Source organism: Notamacropus eugenii, chromosome 1, assembly GCF_028372415.1.
Source record: "Notamacropus eugenii isolate mMacEug1 chromosome 1, mMacEug1.pri_v2, whole genome shotgun sequence".
NCBI classification, from domain to species: Eukaryota; Metazoa; Chordata; class Mammalia; order Diprotodontia; family Macropodidae; genus Notamacropus; species Notamacropus eugenii.
In genome coordinates this window covers 598,930,463-598,950,439 of record NC_092872.1, presented here as the reverse complement: position 1 = coordinate 598,950,439, position 19,977 = coordinate 598,930,463, and the positions used below count along the sequence as shown (strand labels likewise).

Below are 19,977 nucleotides of genomic sequence, written 5' to 3'. Positions count from 1 at the left end.
ATCTTAGAGTCTTACGAGGCCCTCCATGAACAGCGGGGGTTCGAGAAGGTCAGACCGAGCTAGCTCGGCTAGCTCGGGTATTTCCGCCTCTCCCCCGGAGATACCTGATGGGTGGAGTCTCCCTGCCCTCGAGGTCGTCCCGGATTGGAGCACACCTAGTTACCTAACAGCACGGTATTGAGATGCAAACTGTGTGGCTGAAGATTAAGTAGGATTGAGGAAGCCTAAAAGCTCTTAGCACGTGTGGAGCCAAAGAGAAAAGTAGGGCTCCGCTTCTTTTCTTTCCTCTCTCCCCTCCCCCTCTCTCCCCCGCTTGTACTTCTACTTCCATTCCCTTAAGCTTAGCCTTCTTAGGAAATCTCCCCCTCTTCGTCCTAAGAAAGAAGACTCCCTGCATTTGTAACCGAAACCCTGTAATAAAGCTCAACCCCTGTTTGACTCTGGAACGTCCTTTCTCTCATACGTGCATCCGGCGTGGCCAGCCGAAGACCTGGACAGGTAAGAAAGACTCGGGTAGCCCAATACAGGCCTCTAGGCTTGGCAATAACACACATTCAATTGAGTACGGAAATCTATTTTACCCTGCAAGAAGGCAGGGGGGGAAAGGGATAGGGGAGGGAAGATAATAGAAGGAACAGCAAATTGGGGAAAGGGATAATCAGAAGCAAACACTATTGTAGAGGGAGAGATCAAGGGAGAGAATGGAATAAATAGAGGGCAGGACAGGATGGGGGCAGGGCATGTGGTTAGTCTTTCACAAAATAACTACTATGGAAGTGTTTTGCACGGCTACACACGTATGATCTATATTGAATTGCTGGATTTTGCAATGAAGGTGGGTGGGGAGGGAAGAAGGGACAGAATACAGAATTCAAAGCTTTAAAAATAAATATTAAAAATTGTTTTAGCATGCAACTGGGAAATAAGATGTACAGGCAATTGGGTGTAGAAATCTATATTATCATATAGGAAAATAGAGGGAAGGGGGATGGAAGAAGAGGTAAGTGATAGAAGGGAGGACAGACTGGAGGAGGAGGTGGATGGGGTGTCCTGGGGTAGGGGTGGGGAGGAATAGGGAGAAAATTTGGAATTTAAATTCTTGTGGAAGTGAACATTGAAAACTGAAAAATTATGTATGTTTTTTAAATTTTTTAAATAGTTCTTTAATTGATTGATTTTATTGTTCTTAATTATTTGAATACTAAGTTTTATAGAATCATAAAAACAGTAGTGAGGGAACTAACAATGAAAGCAACATAGAGTAGTTGAAAGATACTGGATTTGGAGCCAGAGCATGTAGGTTCTAAACCGAATCATTTCAGTTAGTACTTACTATTTGTGTGACACTGGGCAAGGTAATTTCATCTCTACAACCTCTTCCTGGTTCATTAGAAACAAAAAAGGAGGATGCAGGAGATTGCATTACAGATATCCAGAATACAGAAATGCAGAAAAGTTTCTGCAAGGCTTAATTCTATTATCCTACGTACCAGAAGCACAAGGTGATATGAGGACAGTATGGCTAAATAAATGAAAATATTTGGAGGCAAAATTGAATATTCCAGGAAAAGGGGGAAAAAAAGAAGCAAAGTCACAGACATAAGAATCAACATGCTCTATAGAGGACAGTGGAGTGGAGGATACATATATGTATGCGTGCATTTTTATATGAGTGCATGTATCTATGTAAATATTAAGAGGCAAGAGAAGCAAAGTTGGATGGGGAGGCTGGGACAAATTATGAACATCTTTAAATGTCAGGCAGAGAAAGGAATTTGGGCTCAAGAGGGAGCAGTTGTGGAATAATAAGGTAACTTTTTTTTAATTTTTCTTAAGTATAGCTTTAACTGTAATATGTTCATAACTATGTACCACAGGATAATGAGATTGAGTAGTGGGAAGAGGCTTGGAAATCATTTCATTTAGGTTATTCCCGCAACAGATGAAGGAATTATGTATATGGCAGGTAATTAATAGATGCTTGTTGACTGGCTCAGGAAGTTTAAATGGCTTATACTTCTTGGACATGTAGTAAGCAAGGACATGAAGAGTAGGGATATGAACCCAGGTCCTGTGGCTCCAAATTTATTGGGCTTTAATATCCCATAATACTGTCTCTTACCCCTTATATCTCAATACGGTTCCTTCAATAAGTAGTTGGCAAAAAAAATTGTTAAAAATAAAATTTTTTGGAAGACAAAATTAACTTAGTGACTTTCTGACATAATTTTGAGTTTGGCAGTGCACTGTTAGTTTGACAGTAACATCCTATGAACAATAGAATAGATTGGACTGAGATGCTATGTTCTTATAAGGGTGGGCCTAAAGGCTCTCCAGGAACTGTTAGTTGAATATTTAGGTGAAAGGCCAAGAATGTGGCTAAGAAGGTGGAAGAAACAAAGATCTTACCCCTGGTTTTAGGTTTATATCTATGTCCATCCCCCACTTACTCATCTATATGGAAGAGCAGCTTTGAGAAACTGTGGGGACCTCCAAATCCCAGAACTTTAAGGCAGTAATTGAGCAAATAGCCCGTACTTGGAAGTTGACATTATGTAGTCTTGCCTTGAGATTAGGACCAAAATATGTTGACCATTAGGGAATGATCACCATAAGCTGGAAATCTCAAGATATTAGACAAAGAATTTGAATTTTTGAAGACACTGGATAGTTAGCGACTCCTCTAATTGTTTTTAAGCCAGTGAAGCAATGGTGAGCTCTTTTTACTTACGCCTACCCTTAACAGGTTGCTGAGAGAAGGTAGCAAGTGATAAGAGCCACACCTTCTCGTGGACAAACAGTTCCCTTAAGATGGAGAATGGCCAGATTCCTTAGAGCTGCAAATAATATGAGGTTCTACATTTTCCTATCAGTCCCAAAACTTTTCTCACAACAATTCACAGCAAAACAGATCCAAAGTTTATCTTTCCTCGCTCTTTAATAAGAAAAGAAAGGGAATAAACTTTTTATATGGTGCCTACTACACACCAGGCTTTCCCATTATTATCTCATTTGACCCTCACAACCACTCTGAGAGGTATCTGCTATTGTTACTCCCATTTTGCCGCTTATGAAACTGAGGCAAACCGAGATTAAATTCTTTCCAGGGGTCACACAGCTATTAAGTGTCTGAAGTCAGGTCTTGAACTCAGGTCTTGCTAACTCCAGACCAAGTACTCCACTAGCTACTTCTGAAAGGACAGTAGAGGACAACTCAGGTGATAATGAATTTGAGAGCAAATAACCCAATAGTTCTCTACATATCAGCAGGATTCAGCTTGTGCCTGGTGACCTTCTAGAAGCTCCTTTAGGCTTTCTCCAGAGCAGGCCTTAAGGCCACAGGTGTCCAAACCCTGCCCCAAACCATCCATGAAGAGTTGTTTCTCTTCCAATCAGCAGGTTCCTAGAAAAGCAGCTGAGATTCACGGTTCCCACCTAGAAGTTTTCTGTCTCCTGTCCCCAGCTTGTTGAGTCCTCCTCCTGTAATCTCCTCCTCCTGTAATCTTCTTCCCCTCCTCCTCCTCATTCTCCTCCTCCTCCTCTTCCTTCTTCTTCTTCTCCTTCTTCTTCTCACTAAAGCTTCTCTTGCTGGCTTCTTAATAGTTTCTAATGTCTCAGAATAGAACTCTTTAGTAGTCAGGGACTCATATTTTCTTTGGAAGTAAAACTTAAGGACTTTCAGTCTGAAAGTTTTTTATGTAATCTTTCAAGAAGACCCCAAACAGTTATGTGAATTATAATTTTGTCATTTATATATTTCAAAAATCTAAAACAGTTCAGTCAAATGAAAATGAGCTTGTAGACTAGAGGGTCCTCAAACTGTCAGTACTTTAGTAACTGTTCTGACTTTAAGCAAATCCCCTCAGTACATTCATTAATCTAAATGGCAATTCTCTATCTGGCTTTCAAAAGAAAAACACTGTCTCTCTTCAATATTTTATCATAAAAACTGTGTTTTTTTCACAAATGGATTTTATCAGTTTTTATTACACAGTGTTCTTTCTCTATCTTTCCCTCAACCAAGTTGTTCACATATAGAAGGGGCAGTACCTTACATAACAGGGCAACCACATGGCATAGTGGAATCAAATGTGAAGAACATTTGTTCTGTGAGGTTTGGATTCAGTCAAAAGGCCAAACTTGAGGACCTAGAGCATCATATGTGGCCTTGAGGCCATAGATTCTCCACTCCTGGTTAGATTGTTAGTTCTGGAGTCAAGAGAACCTGAGTTCAAACCCAACCTTAGGCATTTACTAGCTTTGTGACCCTGGGCAAGTCACCTAACTTCTGTTTGCCTTGGTTTCCTCATGCATAAAATGAAGACCCTGGAGAAACAAATGACAGAGCATTCCAATAGCATTCCCAAGAAAATCTCATAAAACAGGGTCATGAAGAACTGGACAAAACTGAAATAACTGAATAACAAACACCTTACATACACTGCTGAATTGATATTTTACTTTCCATTTGGTGCTATACTGTACAAATAGTTTTCTTTTTTACAAATAGCTCTTTCAAAGTAAATACCCCCCATAAATTGAAACCAGAGGTTGCCTATTTGTGGTCATCTTCTCCAAGAAGCTGCAGTAGGCTCCTCTTGATGTGTAGCCTCAGAAAGTCTCCATTTCCCAAAGTAGCCCCTACCAAAAAACCAACCAAACAAACAAAAAAAAAAACCCCAACATTTTCTGATCACCATTTCATTCCCTATGTTCATGGAAAGAAGAACAAGCAAAAAATGGCAGCCAGGGGCCTAGAGCCTGGGCTCAGGGTTATTTAAAAGTATATGTCCCTGCTACCATTTATCATCAGCAGTCATTGAGGGTGAGAAGAAGAGCTACCCTTCCACTCCATCAAAATATGTTGATAGAAATATAAACTTCCACAGGAGCTGGGCAAAGAAGGAAGAGAAAATATTTATTTTAAGGTCTACTGGGTGAGTGTAATGTTAATTAGAGTTAAAGGTCTTCCCTTAAAGTTAAAGGCCTCAGGTGGAGCCTATTAAGGGAAGCTTGATTAAGGGAGGCTTGTGTTGTAGGAACCCCACACCTTTTGTTAATGAAGGTAGTGATGACCTCAGGATCTGAAAAGTATGGATATACTCTGAGGTGAAGTGTTGTTTTGAAGGCCTACTCTTTGGAGGAAGGTTTGTGTGCCTGATGAGACTCTGGGTAGCCATTAAGGAGTCCCTCCCAACTCACCTTTGAAAACCTAGATGCTGGTGCTTCTCTTTCTCTGGTAACTATGTATGTATGTAATGGTCAGACTGTTGGATCTGTCTGTTGATCCGTGATGTACATTAGAAGCCTTATCTGTTGGTCTTTATTTCTCTGCTTGCATTTTCTCTGTTGGTGAAAGTAATTAAAGTAGATTGTTGATCCCTCAAAACTTGCTTTCCTTTTAGAAAAGCAAATCTAAGAATCTGTGCTAGCAGGCCATCCTGGATGTGTCAGGGTGCTTGCTGCTAAAGTGAGTAGGCTATTCTTGTCTTAGCAGCCCCATTCTCTTCTACTATCATGGAGTCAAGCCTTTCAACACTAAGCCAGCATATGTAACTCTCTGGAAAGAACCTGAACAAATGTGTCACTAGCTCCAAGAACAGTGCAGTTGACACTGGCATGGAGCCATTTCCAAGCATGCTGCATGGGATATACGCTAGGCAGAGATAACTTGGGAATAGGAGGGAAGTTCTACTAATTAATTCCATTACATAAATATATGCAGAATACATACAAAATAAATGCAAGGTCATTTGGAAGCAGGGCACTAGGAACTGGAAGGAGAAGTAAAGGAGGAGAGACAGAGCAGGTAGATCAATTATGCCTTTGCAATAGTCCAGGTAAAAGATGACTGAAGTTCAGAACTAGAGTGGTGGCCAGGTGAACAGAGAGAAGGTGTTAAAAATGAGAGTTGTTGGAGAGTTACAATGTGCAAGATCAAGCAACTTAATACATGGGTGGAGTGAGAGTGAGAGGACAAAGACAATGCTGAAACTGCAAATCTGGAAAACTAAAAGTATGCTGGTACCCTACACACACACACACACACACACACACACACACGCACATACACGAGAGGGAGGTGGGTTTGTAGGAAAAGATAATAAGTTCTGTTTTGGACATGATTAAGTTTGAGATGTTTATCAGACACAGAATTTGAAATGCAAATAGGTCATTGATAATTTAAAAGTAGAAGAAAAGTCTTTTCCCCTAGATAGATCTAAGAACTAAATACCTATTACGTCAGCTTTAGGTGTTTGGTAGTCTGGGAAATAAATGGAGAAGATTTACAAATGGAAACTGCTGAAAACACTTCAGTTCTTGAAGTTAGGTTCTCTCCATCTCACTGGAAGACTCAGAGGAAATTGTCTATTCACTAAATGATGTTTTGGTTCCTTTGTTTTGCTACTTAGGGAAATTAGGACTCTCTCTGGTGTTAGCATGCCACCAAGTAGGGGCACCATGACTTTCTGGGCACCAATTCAGTTCATAAAGTCAACATAATAATCTAAATGGAGAGAGAGATGGGAAGGCTCGGAATGAAATTTAATGACCAGAACGATGGTAAATTAAGACATAGACATCCATATTTTTCAGTCCAAGTTAATGTAACTGTAATTCAGAAAAAAAGAAAACAAAAAGGTCTGTTATCTACAATACATTTAGTCAATGACAACTGTAGGAGAAAGGTATGAATGTCTTTTTCCCCATGAATTTCCTTAGGTAAATAGGTATTGCTGATCTGCAAACAAGCCACTATAAAAATCAGAGAATGACTTAGTCCTTGAGTGATGTTCACAGGTTAAATTACTAGCTATGACCCAGAGAACAATGTAGAAAATGCCCCTCCCTCCCCTCACTGCAGAGGTGGGAGACTATGGGTGTGGAATTTAGTATAACTAGAGTTAGGGTGTCTTTGGTTGTTTTTTTCTGAGTTATTTTTTTAGTTTTATCCAATTCATCATAACCCCAGTTGGAGTTTTCTTGGCAAAGATACTGGAGTGGTTAGACAATTTTTCTCCAGCTCATTTTTTAAAAATAATATTTTATTTTTCCCCAATTACATGTAAAAACAATTTTTAACATTTGTTGTTTCTTTTTAAGTTTGCATTCCAAATTCTATCTCTCCTTCCCTCCTCTCTCCCTTCCCTGAGACTGCAAGCAATCTGATATAGACTATACACATACAATCAAGTGGAATATTTGCATATTAGTCATTTTGTGCAAGAAAATGAGAGAGAAAGAGAGAGGGAAGGAGGGAGGAAGGAAGGAAGGAAGGAAGGAAGGAAGGAAGGAAGGAAGGAAGGAAGGAAGGAAGGAAGGAAGGAATTAAGGAAGGAAGGAAGGAAGGAAGGAAGAAAAATAGTATGCTTTGGTCTGTATTCAGACATCAATTCTTTCTCTAGCAGCAGATAGCATATTTCACCATGAGTCCTCTGGGATTGTCTTTAATGTATAGCTAAGAGGCCATTCACACTTCTTCATTGTACAAAATTTCTATAACTATGAACACTATCCTCCTGGTTCTGCTCACTTCACTTTGTAATAGTTCATTTAAGTCTTTCCATTTTTATTTCCCCTGAAATCACCCTGTTTTGTCATTTTTCATAGCACAATAATATTCTATTACAATCATATACCACATTTTATTTAACCATCCCTCAATGGCTGGGAATCACCTCAATTTCCAATTCTTAACTATATACTGTATACTTTTTTTGTCTCTCCCCAAAGTTTTCTCTTCTCTAAATTTTCATGCCTCCAAAAGAAAAATGACTCAGCCTAGTATTTTTTTTTTTGATAAATCAATCTACCTTTAATCCCTTCCTTCCAAACACACAATACACACGTACACCCACATAGACACACACAACAAATTGGGGGGGGAAATTCACAGTTTATATCTTTTCTTTGGGTTTCAGAGATTTGCTTTATTCCTCTGACCACAGGGTTGAATATTAGATACGGCTCCCATGTAGGTCTTGTTAAGTTGCCTTCTTGTTATAAGGAAAAGTGTTCATTCAGGTCTATTGAAAATCCTTACCTAAATATAGTAAGTGACTCTCCCTGACTCTGGGACAGGGAGCCTGGGAGGTTTCTTTGTTGCTGATGACATTAGTCAACACACCCATCCTGCCTTGCTGAAGACCCACAGGGGAGACAAGACAATACTTCACCTACAGTAAAGGAAAGAGGAAAACTGAGTCTGCCTTTTCTATTCTGAGGTGAAATTAGTCACATGTTTGCCGAAACCATTCCTACCCCCACCCCTACCTCTTAATTCTCCAGTGACTGAAGGAGCAGCTCTCTTGGGTTTTAGAAAGATGGACAAAAGGAATTAGCTCTCTCTTAGAGGGGCAATGAAAGATAATTTGCATACAATATAATTTTTAAATGTCCACAATATATTGACTAACCTGACCTAGTAGCTTCTCCTTAACGATATCACTCTTGATCTCTCCCAACCTTCTTTTCCATAAAGCATTACTTTATAACTTTTCCAGCCCTTTCCAAGGTACCGCTCCTCTTGTACTGGTGCCTAGTTAGTGACATAAACATAGAAATTATCTATTCCCTGGCTTGTTTGTGGAAGCAAATTTGCTGGCTAATGCAGGTTAGCCTAGCTACCTACATTTAGTCATCCTTGGAAATATTATAGTTATAGAGAGCATGCAGTTAGTTTCTGGGTTTGTTTCCAGAATGGGGGTAGAATAACTTGACCCTCACATAGCTTCAGCTAAAGCCTACCAATAGGGGACCCCCTGAATTATATAAAGCGGATTGAAAAAGGTGATGTTCTGTTAAAAGTGCAGTAACCCCTTAATTCAAAACTATCCTGTCCCTTGAAAAGAGATTCCTATTGACTTTCAGAAATACCTTACAGAGCTTGGGGAATTGAAGGCACATTACTGTTTTTGGTTTTCAAATGGGAAAATTGTGATGTGCTTGTCTTTCGTTCTTGAAGAGGACCATGACATCAGGGAGATGATGACATGACTTGCAATTGACTGATCTGGGTCCAGTGGCCAGATATTCATCAGAACGACTGGAGATGGCCCAAGATGCAACGGGAGACCCTGGGCCTTTTAGGCAAAGGTCTTTTCAGGTTCTCATTTTGAGTGAGGTTATACCCATTTAGTGAATAGGCCTCTGGATATATAATAATGGATAGTCAATTATAATTTTAAAAATAATGTATTTGCATTTTGATGATTTGAAAAGTTTTGACAAATTTTGTTTTTACAGTGACTCCTTAAAGTGACATCTTATTTTCTCATTTTCCCCCTCAAATAATAACCAAAGAACAAAGTAGAGCTTTAATGATGAAAAGTTTATCTTGCTGCTTGCCTAGAAGCAAAGCTGGTGATAATTACTATAAGTACACAAGTAAATATAATTATAGGAAGGCCTAGGACGGCATTGAATCATTTTTTCTTTTCCATCTTCTTTTCAGGAATGGATATGTGTGCCTCACAGGTTTGTTTGGTTTTTGTTTGGTTTTTTTGCTTGTTTGTTTGCAGGCATATTCACAATTTCTCCTGGGTTCATATGTTTGTTAAACATTTTCACAACAATGTACTTGACCGTTCTCATTAAATTTGCTTTTCCTTTTTCTTCTCCTCCTGATCCTCATCCCTTTCTTTCTCCTCTTCCTTCTCAAAAACAAAAAACAACGTAATGTTTTTTTTAAAAGTTCTGGCATTATCACTCACAATGATGAGGAGGAGTTTGGCCCCAAAGAAGAAACATAAAAATGTAGCCCCTGTCTTCTTTGAAGAGATAGGGGATGGGGATAACAACAGGGGTGCATAACATCACATATAATGTCAGCCTCAACTGATATTCCTAAGTTTTGCCGAAGTTTTATGTTTTTTTAAATGCTTTGTTATAAGTGATGGCTTTCTAGGTAGGGGAGGAGGAAAAGATACATTTGGAAATGAAGTTAACATAAAATCTGTGTGTGTGTATGTGTGTGTGTGTGTATGTGCGTATTTGTATGTGTGAATGTGTGTGTACACTGCCCCTGCTCCAAGTAGAATAGAAATATGGCCATTGAATATACTTGGGGACTTTAGTGAATAAAGGTTTATATGAATTGTTAATGTATTGCCAACCTCAAAATAAAACGCATTATAGATAGATACATTGATAGATAGACAGATAAGCAAAAGAGTACTGTGTGGTGGTGTTATTTGGATTCTCTATCACATTGCTCAAGACTGGTTTCTGGACTCCTTCCTCTCCAAAGGCCAGGTCTACATGATTCCTTCCCAGAACTCCATCAAGGTCTTTTGCTTCTTTCCATCATAGCCACTCTTTCCCTTCTACCCCTAGTCAAGTCCACTTAGTGTGCTTCCTATCAAATGTCTGTTTTCTCAGACTCCCTGCCATGGTGGCTTAGTATGGAGATTGAGGATTGGCTAGTTTCCTGCTTACTGCTGACTGAAAATGCTCTAATAAGAGGACCATATGGATAACTGTTAAAATACAAAAACTCCAGGAATAAGCCCAGCAAGATTTACTCATGCTAAGATATAAATCAGTGATTTAGAGACTTTCCTAAGAACATTGGGTAATATATAGCAGATAGGATGTGGACTCAAGTCTTCTGTCTTCAAATATAGCGTTATGGTGACTATAAGGCATATCATCTGCTCTATATCTTTGATGACATCTTCTGAGAAACTGTAACTATTGTAGTTTTTTAGAGTGACATGTTATAATTAATAGCAAACAATTTCTCCAATCAATACGGGCATCATATAGCCCACAAGCATTCTGCTCATAGCTACCATAGTAGCTCATAGCTACCAGTCCCTCCACAGCACTTTGTTTCTGCCAGGAAAATGTCAGCCTCTTGCTAATAGTATTTGACACAGCAATCCATCATTATTTCTCATTCTTCATCTATTTTAGTTTTCCTTAGTACAAGAAATCTTGTTTCTGTCAAGCTTTGTTTCTGCATTTTGCCCTTTCTCTTTAAAGATTCTTGATTCCCATATGTGTTCCCTCTCTATCTATGCTACCAATTCCCCTATTTGCTATTTTCTTATTTACGTATTTATTTATTTATTTATTAAGAGGAAGTTCCTTCTCCTGATGCTACATAGTTGAGTCATTTCCCTATATTGGAATTATGGAGATCTGCAATGTTCTGGGCATTTGATTTCCTTTCCCTCTAGTCTTAGTTTTTGAAGTATAGTTGTATCCCTAAGATGGACCCCAAACACCTGTGTTTTCTATCTCCTTGGGAGATGTCAGCTTAACAACCGAGAATTCCATACCAAGGAGTATAGGAAGTCACCAGATGGCATGGAGAGTCTTTTGCACATGTAGCTCAAATTGAATAGCCATGGTTATCCAAACTCAGATAAGAAAAATTAAATATCACACTTGACAAGAAACTGACTTTCTGATACTAAACCACTGCCTCTGGGGTTCAGGAAAGCGTTCTCCCATGCCGAGGATTGCAAAGCTGGCTGGCTAGTTAGCTGGGCTGTGGGAGATTGAGTGTTTGGGTCTACTCATGCTGCAGGGGAAAATACCAGACTCAAGGGATCATTGCATTCAACCTCCCACCGCATATATCACAAGATCTGGTTGGCTTGTTTTCTTCCAAGCAGATGTGAGGAAATATGAATTCACTGAGAAATTTCCCTAACACGCAACCCCATTTTCAGAAAATCTGAAAACTGCTCTTCCTGATTAGAAGCACCTCTTTATTCCACACCCATATGGAAAACAAAATACTGGGTTTTAACAATTGATTTTCAATCCCTGCTCAACTTATCTATGTGTATTTATTGACAGCTTTAGAATTGTGGTGGAAACCACTCCTGTTTATCATCAGTAATTCTTTTCCCTAAGGTAAAGAATTCCTGGGGGAAAAAACAAAAAACCAAAACCTACTGCCACCTCTACACTATATAAAGCCAGCAGGCCAAGTTTTGGTTGGTTCTCTCTGTCTCTGTCTCTGTCTGTCTGTCTGTCTGTCTGTCTGTCTGTCTGTCTGTCTGTCTGTCTCTCTCTCTCTCTCTCTCTCTCTTTCTCTTTCTCTCTTTCTGTGTGACCCTGAACAAGTCACTTGTCACTTACCTTCTGTTAAATTCAATTTCCTAATCTCCAAAGCTGGAAAAATTATGATACCTATTACACAGGTGTTTGGTGACGTTAGGATGACATAGAAAGCACTTTGTAAACATTAAAGAACTATGTAAAGGATACCTCTTGTAATTAAATGGCATGCTAGCTTAAGGATTCTTCTATAAAAAATCACATGCACACAGATGCACACATAAAATATGGTGAGATATTCAGTTCAGCTATAAAATGTATTAACTTCTTTCCCTGAGCACGGATGCTCCACATTGGAAATAACAAGGTATTACCCAGGGCCCTTCTCTTAAGGAGTTTACAAATGAAGGAGAAAGGGTATTTGCCCAAGGACAGATGTATAGGGTGATCAGGGAGGACTAGCACCTCTGGTGTGAGGACTTGTCAAACCTGTTTCCAGGCTGCTCATCGACCTTTGATGTTCCACCTGTCATCCAACTCTCACCTGTAGCTCCTAGAAGCTGTAGCATGCTCAGAAGCCAGTATATATCTTGACAGATGGTCTAAACCAGATTGAGGGTAACTAAAAGGCTTCAAGCCAGTTGGTGAGTTGGGGGGGGGGATGTCTACCCCAAGCATGTGAAGATTTCCCTAGTGGAATAGGTGGTTGGGACTAATTTTTCTGGTGACCATGAAGGCAGCTGAAGCATGTGCTACACTTAGAGCTTAGTCAGACATTGAAGACTTCAGCCATCCACTGAATCCCAGGCCATCACCAGTTGGCTTGACTTTGTCTTGCCATTGGACTTGGATAACTTAGGAAGATAGAGTGAAGCTGATGATTTTGTGCAACTCTGCCAATTCATAGACAAAGCAATAATACAGATAACTAGGACACAAGGAAGATTGAGATAAATGCAAAGGAATCATACAGGGAAAATGCTGTGATCACAGCATTGCTGATATTAATTTACAGACTTAGATGTCAAACCAACCAAACAACCAGAAGTGTTACTCTATAAACCTACACAAAAATCATAACAAAATTCACTAGGAGGAAAAAAAAGTCAAAACTGCAAGGGAAAATGAGAAAACTAGAGAGGAAAAGGGGACCTAGAAGTACTGCATACAAATGATACTACAAAGCAATAATCATCAAAACTCATTGGTATTAGTTATATTATAATTAAAGAATTATATAGAATTATAATTCTATTTAAAAAAATATAAATGTGGATCAGTGGAACACATTAGTCACAAAGTACCCAACTGCAATTGAGCACAATAGCATAGTGTTCAATAAATCCAAAGACATTAGCGAGGAAGATAAGGACTTATTAGTTTATTCTCCTCTTCTAACTCCAAATAATAGAGCATTTAGATATAGAAAGCACTATCATCAAAATAGCCTTATGAGGCAGGTAGTGTATTTATTATTCTTCCTATTTTACAGATATGAAAGTTGACTCAGGGTCTTAGCCACAGTCAAAGGTCATCTAGCAAGGGTCAGAGCCAAGATTTAAACTCAGTTCCATTCACTGCCTTTTCCATTACATCATATAGATAATTGTAGATGTTAGAATATAATAACCAATAGGTGGAAGTTTTGATAGTGGCATTATTTTCTATGTAAATTAATATTTTAATTTTAATATTTTAAATTATTTTTAATCTAATGAATCACTTTTATTTAAGTGAACAACCCCTCTGCCCCCACTATCATGCCTCCCTCTATGCAGTGTGATAGTTATGCTTTGTTAGCCTCTGTAGTTGGAAGAGCATGGCATAATAAGAAAATTCAATGTCTAACATGTTGGAGTTCATGGGAGAGCTTTTCTGGCCTAGCCTATCAAGAAAGGCTCCATAGAGGAAGTGACATTGAAGTTAGTCCTATAAAGGATGGTTAGGAAATATCATGATGAAATCTACAAGAAAGTATATTATTGGTGAACTAGGAATAAGATGACTAAAGGTGGAGAAGTGGGTAGCAAGGGGAAAGCCATAATCTAAAGCTACTGGGTGTAATTTTCTAAAGTATTAGCCAATAACTAAGGGTAGGAGCAAATGACTATCTATGCTTCAACCAAACTGCTTACCCTTTAGCATGGGAAAAATCCATTTCTTTTTGGCAGGAGAATCTATATTTGGAATCTCCCATACAAGTTAAATCCTAGCTCTGCTTTTTGCTTTTTGTGTGACACTAGGTAAGTCCCTTCACATCTCTTGCCTTCCATTTCCAAATCTAGAAAATAAAAGGGTTAGACTAGATGGTAATCTCATCATTTTCTCTGAGCTCCAAATCCTATGAATGTATGTGAACTTGTTAGTCTCAAAGTGTGTTCCAGAAAGTAGCATATTTCTCATGGGTACTTCCAAAGTGTAGTAGAAAAATAATATATTGAATCTAAAATTATTTATGTCCTCGAGTAATACCACTCTGCAAAAAAAGAGGATTCATTTTTTTTAAAGACTAGTTTGCCCTTTCACAGTCAGGCTAGAATCAAAGAAGTCTTTTGAGGACCTAGTCCTATTCTGATTAGAACAGAAGCTTTTTCCTGTTCTACTTACAAACTGGACCAGTTGGCCTCTTCTTAGGCAACATGGTGATGCCACTTTTCCAGGGGTTCACTGTATGAACTCTGAGCTTATTTCAGATACACTAACAGACTTGCCCCACTACAACTCAGAACTTCTGAGCTCAAGAGATCTTCAAACTTTAGCCTTCCTGTCAACAGGAATTACAGAGAAGAATGTGCAATTGTTACAAATGAAGGCTTGACTTATTACTTTCTTTGACTATCTAGACTTAATAAGTGGTTCAGTGGATAGAGAGGTAGGCTTAGAGTAAGGAAGATTGCATTTTCCTGAATTCATATCAGGCGTCATACACTTACCAGCTGTGTGACCCTGGGCAAGTCACAACCCTGTTTGCCTCAGTTTCCTCATCTGTAAAATGAACTGGAGAAGAAAATGACAAACCATTCAGGTATCTCTGCCAAGAAAAACCCAAATAGGGTCACTGAGAGTTAGACATGATTGAAAAATAGCATAATAGCAGCTAGACTTATGAAAGTGATAGAGAAAATGTTAATGACACAGATCAAACTTAAAAGCGGGTTGCCTATATTTCTTTTCATTTTTGGAGACTTTTGTTAAATATTTGCCATCACAGACCAGATTACAGGAGGAAGCAACCACCCCCATCATTTTTCATATTTGAAAGAAGGGAAATTGGACTTTAAATTCTACACTTTTGTTTATTTGAATTTTTCTTGATCCATTAATGATTTTGTCAATTTGATTGATTAGGAAGAGCATCCCCCTGAACAGAGGAAAGAAGGCACAGTTCAAGTACAAAACCTGGAAGTGTTTATTAACCAGTATTCTATCCATTGAGCCACCTAGCTGCCCAGTTGTGTTCTAGCAGAATCTATAAAATAAAATTATTATCTTAGATGATGTTTGGGCTCATAAATTTAGTTTTGGAAGGGTCTCTCTCACTTACCTGGTCTAACTTCTTCATTTTATAGAAAACTGAGACCAAAAGAGCTTAAGTGACTTGTATCTAGACTCATAAACATATTAAGTAGCAAAACAACAATTTGAACTGAGCTTCCCTGAATCCAAATTTAGCACTTGTTGCATTGTATTAGCCATCTCTAAGTTGTCTTTCTAGGGTTTAATGACTGAATGATTCTCAGTGTAGAATGTCCAATTAAAACAAGAACTATTGAGTCATGATTACATTGAATAAAACTCTTAAATGAACAACTGCCTTTCTAAAAATTTTTAAAGATTTATATTTATTTATTTTTAGTTTTCAACATTCATTTCCACAAGACTTTGAGTTCCAAATTTCTCCCCATCTTTCTCCTCCCTCCATCACAGATGGCATGCATTGTGATCACCCCTTCTCCCCTCCCTTTTATCATTTCCCCCTCTTTATCCCCTTTTCCTTCACTATCTTGAAGGGCAAGATAGATTTCTATATCCCATTGCCTATATACCTTATTTCCCAGTTGCATGTAAAAACAATTTTTAATATTTGTTTTTAAAACTTTGAGTTCTAAATTCTCTCCATTCTTCCCTCCCCACCCACCCCTATTGAGAAGGCAAGCAATTCAATATAGGTTATACATGCACAGTCATTCAAAACACCTCCATAATAGTCATGTTGTGAAAGACTAGCTATATTTCCCTGCATCCTATCCTCCTTTGATCCTGTCCCTTTTCAAAGATGTTTGCTTCTGAATACCTACTCCCTTAATCTACCCTTCCTTCTATCATCCCCCCTTCTTATCCCCTTACCTCTACTTTCCTGTAGGATAAGATACTCAATTGAGTGTGTATATTATTCCCTCCTTAAGCCAAATCCAATGAGAGTAAGGTTCACTCATTCTTTCTCACCTTCCCCCTCTTCCCCTCCATTGTAAAACCTTTTTCTTGCCTCTTTTTACGTGAGATAGTTTATACCATTCTATTTCTCCCTTTCTCCTTCTCCCAATATATTCCTCTCTCACCCGTTAATTTTATTTTTTAGATATCATTCCTTCATATTCAACTCACCCTGTGCCCTCTACCATCTATCTTTCTATCTATCATCTATCTATCTATCTATCTATCTATCTATCTATCTATCTATCTGTCTGTCTGTCTGTCTGTCTATCTGTCTGTCTGCTATCTATTTTCTTCAATTACCCTTATACTGAAAAAGATCTCATGAGTTATAAATATCATCTTTCCAGGCAGGAATGTAAACAGTTCAATTTTAATGTCTCTTATGATTTCTCTTTCTTGTTTACCTTTTCAAACTTCTCTTGATTCTTGTATTTGAAAGTCAAATTTTCTATTCAGCCCTGGTCTTTTCATCAAGAATATTCGAAAGTCCTCTATTCTATTGGTATTCCATTTTTCCCCTGAAGGATTATACTCAGTTTTGCCAGATAGGTGATTCTTGGTTTTAATCCTAGCTCCTCCGACCTCTGAAATATCATATTCCAAGCCTTTCAATTCCTTAATGTAGAAGCTGCTAGATCTTATGTTATACTGAATGTATTTCCACAATAATCAAATTGTTTCTTTCTGGTTTCTTGCAATATTTTCTCCTTGAACTTGGAGCTCTAGAATTTGGCTACAATATTCCTAGGAGCTTTCCTTTTGGATAGCTTCCTCTTTCAGTATGGGATCAGTGGGTTCTTTCAATATATATTTTACCCTCTAGTTCTACCACATCAGGGCAGTTTTCCTTGATAATTTCTTGAAAGATGATGTCTAGGCTCTTTTTTTGATCATGGCTTTCAGATAGTCCAATAAGTTTTAAATTATCTCTACTGGATCTATTTTCCAGGTCGGTGGTTTTTTAAATAAGATATTTCGCATTGTCTTCTATTTTTTTTCATTCTTTTGTTTCTATTTACAATTTCTTGATTTCTAATAAAGTCATTAGCTTCCATTTACTTCATTCTAATTTTGAAGGAATTATTTTCTTCAGTGAGCTTTTGGACCTCCTTTTCCATTTGGCCATTGCTTTTTAGATCATTCTTTTCCTCATTGACTTTTTAGACTTCTTTTGCTATTTGGGTTGGTCCATTTTTAAGGTATTATTTTCTTCAGTATTCTTTGGGGTCTCTTAAATTTAGCAAGCTGTTGACTCGATTTTCATGATTTTCTTGCATCACTCTCATTTCTCTTCTCATTTTTTCCTCTACTTCTCTTACTTCATTTTCAAAATGTTTTTTGAGCTCCTCCATGGCCTGTGATCAATTCATACTCCTCTTGGAGGCTTTTGATGTAGGAGCTTTGACTCTGCTGTCCTCCTCTGATTATATGCTCTGATCTTCCTTGTCACCAAAGTAAGATTCTATAGTCTGAGTTCTTTTACAATGTTTACTCATCTTCCCAACTTGACTTTCTAATTCTTTGTCAAGGTATAACTCTGCTTGCAGTGGGTATGGGGGGAGGGGGCAGAGTGTACTGTCCCAGGCTTCAGCGATTTTGTATCAGCTACTCAATCCCCTACCATCTGTGGGCCCAGAGTTCTGGAAGCAGCCTCTGCCGCTGCTCTGCTTCTGCCACCAGCCACAGCCACCATCCCCACTGTCCTTGGGCCAGAACCAGACTGACTGGTTCATGCTCCTTTTTCACCCAGGTTCCACAGAGTTTTCCCACTGACCTTTTTTGATGTTTGTGGGTTGAGAATTCTGGAAATTCAACTGTCAATGATTCAGTCCCCTGAGACCTGCTCCAACCCATATGTGCTAGTGTGGTCCACTCCAGACTGAGCTCTATTCCCTGCCTGGTATGAAAGACCCTTCCTGTCATCTTTCCAGGTTGTCTTAGGATGGGGGTTTGTTTCACTCTGTCATTTGTGGGTTCTGTAACTCTAGTTTTTGTTTAGAGTCACTTTTTACAGATATTTGGAGGGTTTTGGTGGAGAATTCAGGCAAGTCCCCACTTTTACTCCACCATGTTGGCTTCATCCCCCTGAACAACCCTCTTGACTAAAACATGAACTATTGAAAATTTGAAAGCACCATTTATGCCTGGAGTTGCCTTCTGTCTTACACATGCCTGTTGCCAAAGCCTGGACATTTGATACTGTAAATAATAAAGTCATTTTTTCTGTGGGTTTCTTACTATAACAAATGCCAAATTTCCCTCAGTAATTCATAGAATACCAAGCTAAAAGAGAACTTAGGGGTCATCTTATCATAACCTCTAATTTTAGAGATGAGGAAACTGAGTGCCCAAGTGGAAAAGTGAAATTGAATACTATTCCTTACTTTGCTCCCACTTATGCCTGCTGGAGAGGGGGGAAATATAAAAGAGGCAGATGGGAGAACAATTTTTGAGCCAGGCATTCCTGCCTCAAATATCTACATTTTTAAAAAATCTTAAAGTAACAACAAAAACTTTTGTCTATTTTTACTTGAGGTTTTTAGTTTTAAAATAGACTTAACCAAACCCAAAGGCTTCCTAAAGTTTCTCTCTCAGATAAATACCTTCTTATGCAGTTTCTACTCTAGACCATCCTATATCCATTCCCATCTCTTAAGGACTGAGATGAGTAGGATGGAAGGTTTAATGACTTTAGTGATTATGTAGGTGGATTCCCTTATTTTATAGATTAAGAAAGTGAATTGACAGGAACTGGAACCAAAGGCTCCCAATGCTCATTCAGGTGTCTCTCCACTCCAATCCATATCCCATGTAGCTACCAAAGCCTATTCAGTAAATTCCAGTGTATCCTTCTTACCTCTCTTTGGAATTTAAAGTTCTTTTACAACACGGAAAGAAAGAAATAAACATGAATTAAGCTCCTACTATGTGCCAAGCAGGGTGCTAAGTGCCTTACAAATATATCATTGCATCCTTGCAACAACCCTGGCAGGTAAATATTATTATCATTCCCATTTTACAGTTGAGGAAACTGAGGCAAATAAAAATAATATTAGCTAACAATTATATAGTATTTACTATGTCACCACTGTGCTAAGTGCTTTATAACTATTATTTAATTTTACCCTCCAACAACCCTATGAAACGTGTTGTTGTTGTCCCCATTTCACAGGTGAGGAAACTGAGGCAAAGAGAAGTTAAGTGACTTGCTCAACATCACATGGCTGGTAAGTGATTGAAACCAGATTTGAATTCAGGTCCTCCTGATTCCAGACTCCACTGTGCCACCTAGGTGCCTCAGACATGGCTCCTTCCTACTCTGACAGTCTCCTTACATGTTATTCCCCATGCACAAAGTGATTCAACCATCCTGGTCTGTCTGCTGTTCTTCAAACACAACATTGCATCTCCTTTCTCCACACCTTTGTACTGCTTTTTCAATTCAGAAATCCTTTCCCTCCTCAAGTTGGGATTCTTAATTTCCTTTAAGACACAGCTCAAACACTGACTTCCACTTAAAGACTT

General features: G+C 38.6%; 1 long non-coding RNA gene across 1 annotated transcript in view; it reads left to right on the top strand.

The window, feature by feature from the left end:
- Positions 1-5,071: 5,071 nt before the first annotated feature.
- The window catches only part of LOC140520593 (uncharacterized), a 37,265-nt gene continuing 22,359 nt past the window's right edge, over positions 5,072-19,977 (top strand). The window contains exons 1-2 of the long non-coding RNA XR_011972587.1: positions 5,072-5,239; positions 19,625-19,679. This is a non-coding gene — a long non-coding RNA (uncharacterized lncRNA). The remainder of the gene's footprint in view (positions 5,240-19,624; positions 19,680-19,977) is intronic.